This window comes from Anopheles gambiae, chromosome 2 (assembly GCF_943734735.2).
Source record: "Anopheles gambiae chromosome 2, idAnoGambNW_F1_1, whole genome shotgun sequence".
Taxonomy (NCBI): Eukaryota; Metazoa; Arthropoda; class Insecta; order Diptera; family Culicidae; genus Anopheles; species Anopheles gambiae.
This window is the reverse complement of record NC_064601.1, coordinates 64,196,204-64,205,702: the sequence shown is the minus strand read 5'-3', so window position 1 is coordinate 64,205,702 and position 9,499 is coordinate 64,196,204. Positions and strand designations below refer to the sequence as shown.

The window sequence follows — 9,499 nt, the reverse complement described above, 5'->3', positions numbered from 1 at the left end:
GTGAAATGTCTTACCGTAGCAATAGACGATGCGCAATCTCAGATTGCGCATATATTTTTTTGTCAAACGGGTCGGTTTGATATATTTATCTGTCAAAAAAAAAATTATATATCTCGGACATATAATCTTGAAAATTTATGCGCAATCTTGGCGCAATCTGAAAATGTATGGAAATGACGTTTATAGCTCAGGGTTGGCTTCGCGAAATGACTTATGTTGTGATAGAATGAATATATGCGCAATCTGAGATTGCGCATCGTGTATTAATACGGTTATGTCAAATTAAAGTGGGTAGAACGGAGGTGTCGTCATACAAAACATTTGGCCATCAAGGCTTTAGAAAAAAGCACAAAACCAGGATCGACGGCAGTTGTCAAAAGCGACGAATGTTGCTGATTTACGGGTATGATAAATGAATTGTTTTCGTTTAAAAAATATTTGTATAGCACAACAAACTTGTATTTTACATCCACAATTTATAAATCGGCATTTTCAACGTGATATTGCGGCTGCTGCATGTAAACAAATATCGACGGCTGTTGTCAAACTGAATCTCAAAATGGCAACATGCCAAACGCTAAGAAGACATCTAATCTATATTCCACCTTGGTCAAAATCAAGGACAATGTAGGAACGATTAGGGAAGGAATGTACACACTTAAAAATATTTCACGAGCTCGGTTAAAAAAACTGCCGAAATCGGTCGGCTCTTTCGATTCTTGCTGATATGTCAGTTGAAAAAACCTAGTAGCCGAAAATCAGTACCATTTAAAACTGAAATATCAGTTAAATAAAAATTTGAACCGAAACTCGGCAACACAACATGCCGAACACATACGTTAACACTGCTGTCACCGAGCTAATCCGTCAAAATAACCGAGATTTCAGCTTTACTACTTGGATTAGCCGAGGCTCGGTATTCTATCTGTCATTCACCATTCTGTTAATCTCGTGCTAATGAAACGAAAACCTGTCGGAGTGATGTTGTGATGTAAAATAAAAAATGTAAAAAAAGTGAAAATGAGTCTCTCAGCGTGAAAAAAACGAGAATCAGTAGCGTGCGATCGAGCACAGGTATGGAGCGGGGTTGGGGCTAGGAAACTCCATCAGCGCACGCAACCAGTACTCTTCAGAGCGTCGCTCGGAGCAGTCCCTATTTAAGAATCAGATGTGGAAGCTAATCCGGTTGGTTCAACCGTTCAGACTTCCAGGATTCATTTCCGGTCACCTACACGAGGTAAGTATCAACACTCGATCACAAGAAATCTAAAAAGGGTTCACTCAGACTTGTTTCACTCTGCCCGCTTTACAGAACCGTGCCTGTCCCAGTGCCCGCTCCTTGTCCGGCTCATTTTCCTGTACCGGTACCACATCCAAACGCTGTGCCCCATCCGGCGGTTGAATCGGCGCCTGTCCCAACGCTTTCCATCACATCAAAAAAACCCATTTGATACGCAAATAAAATCACTAAAATAAAAATAAAATGTTTTTATATTTAGCCGAAATTTCGATTTGCTCTAACCGAAAATCTCGGTTAAACGTAAACGTCAAAACAAAATGACATTAACCGAGATGTCGGCAACAAAAATTTAACCGAGATCTTTGCCGAGATCTCAGTTGTGCAGATCTCGGCAAAAATTAACCGAGATTCGTCAAAATTTTTTAAGAGTGTAGGAAGTATTAGGGCCGTGTCTGTGCTTCATCGCATGCGATTTTATCGCACGTGCTGTCAAACGCTTTTTCGTATAATATCGTGATTATTTGGATGATTTTAATATCATAACGATTATGAAAAATTAAGTTGAGATAGTTCCTACAAACAACCACACATTTAGCTTGGCCGATAAAATCGGATACGGTGTCCGACGAAATAAAAAAAGTTGATTCCGTCGTACGACGAAATCGCACGTCCGACCAAGCAATATGTATTTAGAAGGTTGATTTTTATCGCTTTTGCTGGGCGACATTGTGGGGGACATCTGTCATTCTCTGCATACAAATTTCATTACCCCGCACCAGCCCTCTCCGATTTTTATACCGGAGCCAAGGTGGATTAAAAATATCAGGTGGTGGATTAAGGCCTTTGGAGGGTCGCCATAGTTGAGGGACTTTACGTCATTTTTGAACCGTTAACCATTGGTTTCCGCACACTAAGCTTAGCAAATAGAACATATTTCTTTGTTATTATGTGCATTTTTGTGTGTCTATTGATTTTACCGAAAAAATGAGATATATTAACAAAAGATTTGATGATTTGTTTAAGCACAAAATTTAAAATCATGTGAGTAAGAATTCTAATCTCGCGTAAATTGTCCATGCGGCTCGTCGATAATAAGGAATCAATGTGAAAATTGAAAAAATAATGGTTTTCTTAATTTTTATCTCCAAAAATGTGGAATAAAACAAAATAACACACCTTAATCCATGTTTTAATGTTTAATAAGAACTCGCAAAGTCCAAAATATATTTTTAAAGAATATTTAATCGAAAAAATTGGGTAGATAAATTAAATGAACAAATTTAATAAATGTAAACAAAGTTTGAATCCTGGGGACCTTACGTCAAATGACGAATTGTCAAAATGCACTAGAGTCCACCACCTGATATTTTTAAATCCACCTTGTTACGGAGCCCCCGGAAGAGATATGTCAAGTCGAGAAATGTCATTTTGCTCTGAACAAGGTGGAATATAGAGGAGGTGTCTTCTTAGCGTTTGGCATGTTACCATTTTGAGATTCAGTTTGACAACAGCCGTCGATATTTGTTTACAGGCAGCAGCCGCAATATCACGTTGAAAATGCCGATTTATAAATTGTGGATGAAAAATACAGGTTTGTTGTGCTATACAAATATTTATTAAACGAAAACAATTCATTTATCATACCCGTAAATCAGCAACATTCGTCGCTTTTGACAACTGCCGTCGATCCTGGTTTTGTGCTTTTTTCTAAAGCTTTGATGGCCAAATGTTTTGTATGACGACACCTCCTTTCTACCCACTTTGCTGAATAACTTCACCTAGTCATTAATAACCAAAGTGGGTAGAAAGGACCCAAGCGCCACAGATTAAGCTTAAACGACTGGAAAATTGAATATCTATTGAAAAAAAATGAAAGCTCCACAGCTTCATTGGTTTGATCAATAGATGGCGTATTACAACTCATCATTATATTGCTATCCTTTTCTTGCAATGTATTTCGACAACCTAAGCGCCACAGATTAAGCTTAAACGACTGCAAAATTGAATATCCATAGAAAAAAAATGAAAGCTCCACAGCTTCATTGGTTTGATCAATAGATGTCGTATTACAACTCATCATTATATTGCTATCCTTTTCTTGCAATGTGTTTCGACAAGTTTCATCTTATCTTACTTTATCTTTTATATTCATTGTACCTATATAGCCTTATAACTTTCTGAGCAAAAATCTATATGAATGGTCGTGTGGTCAGATACGTGGGTATCAACACCAACGACCATTAGCGGAATCGGGGCAAGTGTGCCATACGGGGCAAGAGTGCCACCTAGCATTTTTCCTTTAAAACTTTAGTTTAATGATCAATTGTGTATACAGTTGGTTCCTTTCCAATGACTAGATATACTGAGCCGAATTTCATATAGACCAATCGATATTCCCCATTGTTTTGAACTGATTTATATTGAGTTTCAAAATTGAGCAGAATATTATAATTTTTTAATCCAACCAAATAAGCTCTCAAAAATCATGCGAACAATCAACCGAGAAAATATTTACACCACCGTATAGCTAAGAAAACGTGAAATTTTTTTTGGGGTTAGTTGAAAAAAACTTTCTTTTTGTCACTGAAAAATTCAATTTCAAAAAAGTTACAACTTTTGGGGCAAGTGTGCCATCTCTGTTTGGGGCAAGTGTGTCACCATCTTTCATAGGCGCGAGCTGTCAAAAATGTAAACATTGTTGTAGCGTGCTGCGGAATGGTGCGCTATTGTGAGCGGATTCCACCCCAGAAAAACAGAACAGTAACAAACCATACTAAGGTACAGTTGGTGGTCAAAAAGGGTTCATTGGTGACTCAAGACATGTAGGAATACATACACTAGTGGTACAAACGTAATAATTTCCAATTATCTAAGAAATACGGTTATTTTAACCAGGTGGCCGTCCTGCCCCATACGAGTGGCACTCTTGCCCCATAGCCCAAAAAACAACGTCTTTTTGGACCCTTTTTAAAACGCTTCAAAAACTGTTTTATTTGCACTTTTTTCAAGCGAAACTCATTTATAAGTGAGGAAATAGATGTAAAATGGTTATGAGATTTAAATCGGCTTTTGAAAAACACGTTTTAGTGAGTTATAACTTGAAATGCTTAAGATGGCACACTTGCCCCAAGTTCCGCTACTCAAATCTCACTTGCTTCAGTGCTGGTGGTTTCCGTTGGAGTTTAGTATTTAACACTAGAACCGCCGATGGGACTTTTTTGTCCCATCGCACTCGAAAAAGGTGTGTTATTCCGCTTGCCGTCGTGACAAACCATTGAAATTTTCTGACTTTTATTTATTTTGAACGAACTTTCGAATGCGCTAATAAAAATAATTGTATTCCATATGGTTCTTTAAAAAAATCATTTTTATCCTAGAACCGCCATATGGGACATTTTTGTCCCATAAGCAAATTTAATTGTGATGGCTGGCATCCCTGCTGTCAACGAGTGAGGGGTGTGCTTCTGCAAGTCTGGCAGCACTGGCGTGTACGCATTTTGTGACAAGGCATGTCAATACGAATAGAACAATAAAAGTGCGCGAAAGTATTTAACTACATACGTGCTTTTACTCTTGCTTACTACGTGCTTATGTTTTCGCTATATTCAATCGGCTAGTCCATAAAAGCATTCTACCGTACACTCTAGCGCAATTTTATTAGTAGCACTGGTTCGTCGTCTTATAAAGATTTATTATACCTAATTATGGAGTTTATTAATTATTTTATCACATGAAACCCTTAGAAAATAATAAACATGTCTAAATATGTACACATAATGAATGGGACAAAATTGTCCCATATGGCGGTTTTAGTAAGGTTGAAAAGTCCGGCGGTTCTAGTGTTAAACAATCGTATCGCCGTTCTAGTTCTAGCGATGCATAACTTCAATGCGAAACCATACAACAGTACAGAGGAAATGAGAAAGCTCTCCTCCAAGCGATGAAGCTCAACTGGTTGGGGTATCCCACCAACAGAGAGCGCCACCAGCTTTTTTGCTATTTTTAGAATGCATGAGTCGTTTGCCGTCTGCTAAACGAAGTTTTTCTATATTCCGTTTAGGTAGAGAACTTGAGTCGTTTAGAAGCCGTTTAGTAGTCGTTTAGAGGATTTGTAACACTTGGGGAGGAGCCCTCGCACCTAAAGTAATGTTTATTCAAAATGGATGGAAACATGGATTGAATAGGTAAAAATTATATTTCATATATACAATTTATTTATAAATATTTTGAATATTTTATATTTTCTAATTATAGAAAATGTTACTCCAATTGAAAGCTTTTGGGATGTTTATGAACTTCCTTCTTTCAGACTATTTTTCATAAATCATAAAGCAACAACGAAAAATATTAAACTTACGATTTACTTGTTATTTAAAAATTAATTCTCGTAGAAATCGATTCATCTAAAATCAATTTTTTTTATCGCAATTTAAAATATCTCCATTGCCTTATACGAAAAGTGTAAGGCACTGGAGAGAACATGTAAAAACTTACTTAAAGCGAAAAAGAGAGGATTTTGGCGCAAATTTGTCAAAAACCTCCCGCCTGACACTTCGCTACGTGCGTTGTGGACAATGGGTAGAAGGATGTGAAACAGCACAATTACAAATGAGAGCGAAAGATTTTCAGGAGACTGGCTTTTTCAGTTCGCCGAAAGAGTCTGTCCAGATTTCGTTCCAGCGCAGAAATTTGAACAACATGCGCCTTGCAGTGATCCCAGCTTGAATGCACCTTTCTCCATGGTCGAGCTATCCCTAGCTCTCCTTTCTTGCAATAATTCTTCCCCCGGACTGGATAAGATTGGGAGTAGTCTTCTCCGAAACCTTCCAGACGTGGCGAAGAAGCGGGTATTGATGATATTTAACAAAATGATAGATCTCAATATAGTCCAGCAAGAATGGAGAGAGGTGAAAGTAGTCACCATCTTGAAACCCGGCAAACCGTCATCAGAGCACGGGTCTTATAGACCTATATCCCTACTATCGTGCTTGCGCAAATTGTTCGAGAGGATGATTCTTTTTCGATTGGACAACTGGTTGGAGTCTAACAACTAGTTGTCCAGTACCCAATTTGGTTTTCGTAAAGGTAAGGGTACAAACGATTGCTTAGCGCTTCTTGTTTCAGAAATAGAGTTGGCACATACTCGTAAAGAGATGTTGGCCTCTGTATTTCTAGATATAAAAGGGGCATTTGACCCAGTATCGATTAGCATACTAGGTCAAAAACTTCAAAACGCGGGGTTAAGTCCTAAACTTAACACTTACCTTTGCAACCTCCTTTCTGAAAAAGCAATGAATTTCGATAATGGTCTCGCTCAAACAAGACAGATCAGTTATTTTGGACTACCACAAGGGTCCTGTTTGAGCCCTATTTTATACAACTTTTATGTAAATGATATCGATTCATGTCTTGCCCCAAACTGCAACCTAAGGCAATTGGCAGACGACGGTGTTATGTCAGTCGCTAGCAACGACATCGTAGGTCTTCAAAATCCTTTGCAAACCACACTGAACAATCTGGAAACGTGGTCAAACAACCTAGGTATCGAGTTTTCTCCAGAAAAAACTGAAATGCTTATTTTTTCATTCCACTACGATACACCAAAAAATAGGCGTGAGAACGTATACAAACCAAAGTTTGACATATATTTATATGGAGAAAAAATCACGATTGCCCAAACTTTTAGATACCTAGGGGTTTGGTTTGACAGCAAAAATGTGTGGAGGTCACATATAGAACAACTGGCAAGAAAATGTGCCAAAAGAATTAACTTCCTCCGAACAGTCACGGGATTCTGGTGGGGTGCACACCCACTAGATCTCCTAAGACTGTATAAGACAACGATTTTATATATCTTGGAATATGGTTGCATATGCTTCCATAGGGCATCCAAGACGCATTTAATAAAACTAGAACGCATACAATATCGTTGTCTTAGAATTGCGCTGGGATGTATGAAATCCACCCATAATATGTCCCTAGAAGTGATGTCTGGAGTGATGCCGCTAAAACTACGTTTTGAACAATTATCGCTTCGCCTTCTACTTCGTTCCACAGTATCTAATCCACTAGTGATTGAAAATTTCAAATCTCTACAAGAGGCAGGTTCTAATTGCAAAATCATGAAGATATATCAGGATTTTGTATCTTTACAGGCTAACCCTAGTGCTTCACAAGCAATCAGCTGCGCCAATCTACCGGAGTCCTACAATTCCCTTTTGGTAACTGATTCCTCTTTGCAAGAGGAAACAAAGAACATACCAAACGATCTTCGCTGGAGGACAATTCCCAGCATTTTTGTGAACAAGTATGGCCATCCCAACGAAAAACATTATTTTACGGACGGATCCTTTTCAGACGTGGGCACGGGCTTTGGTGTACAGTCTGTTCCCGAGTTACGCGGTTTCTGCGTTCCCAGCGAATCCGCGTAACTCGAATATCCGCGTAAGTCGAATTTCACATTTTTTTTAATAAAATACTATTGATTTCTCGGAGTTTGTGATTTAATTTAGTACTTTTATATACTTTATTATTTATTTGATATGATTCGTGTAGAAAATTCTAATATTTTTGGCTTTTAAGCGGTTTAAATTTGTTAGCAAAAATGCAATTTTTACCGAACTTGAACCAAATTGTACTGATTTGACATGTGATTTGTCAAATTTAGAAAACTGCGTATCTCCGAATCCGCGTAAGTCGAGAACCGCGTAACTCGGGAACAGACTGTATATAATACATCCAAACAAGCCTTCTTCAAATTGAGACAGCCATGCTGAATATTTGTCGCAGAGTTGGGTGCTATATTTTACGCGTTGCTTCTAATAAGCGCGAGCCCTCCGGATCAATATTATATATTCACTGACAGTCTCAGTGTTGTCGAAACTTTGAAATCCGTGGAGGCAATAAAGGGCTCTGATTACTTTGTTAAAAAATTCTAGAAACACTAAGCTCTTTGTTCAATAAAGCGTTTCGAATATCGCTTGTCTGGCTACCTGCTCATTGCGGAATCCCTGGTAATGAGAGGGCAGATCTCTTGGCCAAACGAGGCGCCTCTGAGGGCGATTCCTTTGAACGATCGATTCAGCCTCACGAATTCCTCCGCTTCCCACAGCAATTATGCATGGCTCGTTGGCACAGCATGTGGGATACCGATGATCTCGGGAGATTTCTTTACTCCATTTCTCCTAGGGTGACACAACGTCCATGGTTTCAAAGCCTACAGACAGATCGTGGATTCATTCGCATGACATCAAGACTCAAATCAAACCACTATGCGATGAATGCACATCTACAACGCATAGGGATCGTCGATACAAATGTATGTAGCTGTGGTAAAGGATTCCACGACATCGACCACGTCATATGGTCATGTGTGGAGTTTGAAACAACAAGACCCGCACTACTTTCGACGGTTCAAGCAATAGGGAGGAACCCTGAGGTCCCAATACGTGACATCCTTGGTCAAAGGGACTACGAATACGCGAGAATTCTGCACAAATATACTAAAGAGGTTGGCATAACCTTATAATCACGTACCGAACTTATATGTTTAGAGACCCAATAAATGTATAGGTATGATCATGTATGGCTTAGGGTGTATGGGCGTTCGTGTGCATGGGTGAGTGTCTGCATGGGTGTGCGTGTGTGCATGTGGATTTTCTTTATATCCACATCTACACACGCATAGCCATGTGGACACTTATTAATTTTCTCGCGCGTACATATTTATCCGGTTATGTATGATTGTACCTATTAGCGTATTTGTTAGTAGTGTAAAACCTCGAATTTTACCAATTTGAATTAAACGTTCAAGTTATAACAAAGGCACAAAATCGCAAAGTAGAAGAATAAACAGAAGGCTGAAGGTGTTGTCAGTACAACGATCCGTAAACGAATGATCTTTATTTTGACATTCAGATTATCGCACAGTTGTCACGGAGATGGTCATATTCTGATCCGGCATATTGGGCTCTATGGTCTTATCAGGGGTCAAATCTCCAGGATATTACAGCTCGGCTATCCTGACAAACAAATTGACCTCAATTTGAGCGGCTTACTGTAGAAATCTTCAATACTTATTGAACAGAGCTGGCATGAGAATAACTCACATACTTTCAATCACAACTGCTTTTCTGACCAACATCTCCTCCGGAAGTCTTGCTGAAGTTTACGGAAGTTACAGCCAAGCATAAGGACGATGATGATATCGAAAGGTGTTGATCCGGAATGATGTCGTCATATGATGCGTAAAGTTGGGTC

The 9,499-nt window shown here is 38.8% G+C and overlaps 1 long non-coding RNA gene across 1 annotated transcript; it reads left to right on the top strand.

Moving 5' to 3' along the window:
- The first annotated feature begins 68 nt into the window (after nucleotides 1–68).
- Nucleotides 69–1,484, top strand: LOC133391401 (uncharacterized). The gene is made up of 2 exons (XR_009764901.1): nucleotides 69–1,237; nucleotides 1,313–1,484. It is a non-coding gene; the product is annotated as an uncharacterized LOC133391401 (long non-coding RNA).
- The last annotated feature ends 8,015 nt before the right edge of the window (nucleotides 1,485–9,499 follow it).